Source organism: Pteropus vampyrus, unplaced genomic scaffold (genome assembly GCF_000151845.1).
Source record: "Pteropus vampyrus isolate Shadow unplaced genomic scaffold, Pvam_2.0 Scaffold754, whole genome shotgun sequence".
Taxonomy (NCBI): Eukaryota; Metazoa; Chordata; class Mammalia; order Chiroptera; family Pteropodidae; genus Pteropus; species Pteropus vampyrus.
This window is the reverse complement of record NW_011889535.1, coordinates 37,542-39,748: the sequence shown is the minus strand read 5'-3', so window position 1 is coordinate 39,748 and position 2,207 is coordinate 37,542. Positions and strand designations below refer to the sequence as shown.

The following is a 2,207-nucleotide window of genomic DNA, read 5'->3' as shown; positions in this document are numbered from 1 at the left end:
TGCAGCATTTAAGCTGAGTGCCAGGGTCACAAGAGGACACAAGACTAGCCACGCTGGACCACTTTGGAGATGAGCATACTCTGATTGCCTCAGAAACCACATCCCTGACAACATCCTGCTGCAGGGCCCAGCGCTCAAGGTAGCACACAGCATGGATCTGCTTGGCCGGTGCCTGGCCCTACTGCAGTGTGATGCGCACCTGGCCATTCTCCTTAGGCATCATAGGGTGTCAGGCTGGGCCTTCAGGTCCTTCTTGGTGCCCATCAGGAGGATGGGCACATCAGGGCAGTGATGGCACATCTCTGGATGCCACTTGTGCCACATATTCTCAAAGAAAGGCAGACTGGCAAAGGAAAAAGAGACAACAAAGACATTGGTCTGAGGGTGGGACAGTGTGTGGAGTCCATTGTACTCCTCCTGGTCTGCTCTGTCCTGCTAGGATCAGATTCACTGTGAGCCCATCAACTGCACACTAGGGGGCTATAGGGAGGGTGTATTCCTTGGGGAAGGCGTCAGTTGTATAGCAGAGGAGCAGGCAATTCTTTCCCACAGCCCCATCGCCCACCACCACACACGTGATGCTCTGCATTGTGGGTGCAGCTGCTGCAGTGGAGACAATGCCTCCTCCCCATTCTGGGCCCCTAGGATGCAGTGACCTGGAGCCCTCCCTGTCATGCAGGAGCTAGGAGGCTTGAGAAGAACCTGATAGATTTCTTAGTCTCAGACTTCAGAGAAAATATGAAATCAAGGTTGAGATAAGGTGGTAGGACGTTAGACCTCTTGGACATTGAGAACACAAAATCATAAAAATTAAGTTCATTTGACTTCTAACCTGGTCTTTTGGGTCATAGAATCATAGAATTAGGAAAAAATTCCTTTCTGTTTATTCCAGAGGCCCGGAGGGAAACCATGTACTTAGAGGTTGGAATAACAGGAGGGAGATGTCCCTGATGAGCAGATAGAGAACGGTAATACCTCCTCTGTGCAGATCCACAGCTTGTACAGCAATGGTGGGCAGGACACGGTTGTTTCTTTTGACTCTTAAGCTGGCTCAGAATTCATGTTTCAGTCCTTCTTGCTGTCTTGTCTGGGGACAGAGCTTCAATCTTCATCAACAACCATCCATGTAGGAATTTAGACTTCCACATGGAGCCCTCCCTCTCAGAGACCCCATCCAGGTGAGTCTGAGAGCCAAAGAGGTACTTCAGGAAAAGGTCTGAGAGGACAGAATCTGAGAACTCTTACCTGTGTCACTGTGATGTTAATCAGCCCGGCCCAGAGACAGAAGATCATTTTGTTTGTACCCTTGGTTAAGCTACTAATTTATAATTAATCTATTTATGCTAATATGTTAATAATCATGTACCTGTTTGAATCTGCAGTACAGAGACCATAGTTGACAATTAAGTGATAGGCATGCGAGTCCAGTTGGATGATCCTGTAGAATGAGTGAGACACATCAAATGGTTTCGGTAAAGTGGAAACACATCTGAAGAGTTTTGTTGGTTAGGGAGCAGAAAATAGAGTGTTAGATGTGGAGGATAATGTGGTTAAGTGAGAATGTTTACATTAAATTTCTAAGATGGGCTGTATTTGAGCATGTCTCGTATGCATTGAAAAGATCCAGACCAGTGGAATTTGAAACTACCTTGCCGCAGCTGTTCAGGAGACATACTGTTCATTGCAGTATCTTATCTCATGCTGTTTATTCACATGGAAAATAATTATGTAACAAGTCTGAAGAGGACTATTAAATAGTTTTACTTTGCATTATTTCATTACTGGTGAGGCTGCATATGTTTTGGGTTCATTACTCATTTACTTTCTCTACTGCAACAGTTAATAAGATGCTTCAGTTCTGAATCTTTGGTGTGTGGTTACCCTTACGAATATGAAAAGGATAGTTATATATATACAGTTGTCCATTTCTCCTGTGCATGCCTTATCTCCATTCCCCTTTGCTAATGTGGATCTTTGAATCCTCCCCTTTTCAGTCATTATTGTCTCAATTTCTCCCTACGTATGCTGAATGTTCATTACTATCTTGCTATAGAAAATCTCTTCTTATTTTTTAAGCTTATAATGCCCTATTCTTAGTAAGGGCTGCACTTTTCTGCTTCTATTAGCCTGCCAGTCACCTAACTCCTATTATGATGTTTTAGTGGAGAATTCCCTCAATTTTTGTATGTCTAGAAAGGTCTTAATTT

General features: G+C 44.1%; 1 pseudogene; it reads right to left on the bottom strand.

Annotated features, from left to right (window-relative positions):
* LOC105309505 overlaps positions 1 to 589 on the bottom strand; it is a 6,214-nt pseudogene extending 5,625 nt beyond the window's left edge.
* Positions 590 to 2,207: the final 1,618 nt, after the last annotated feature.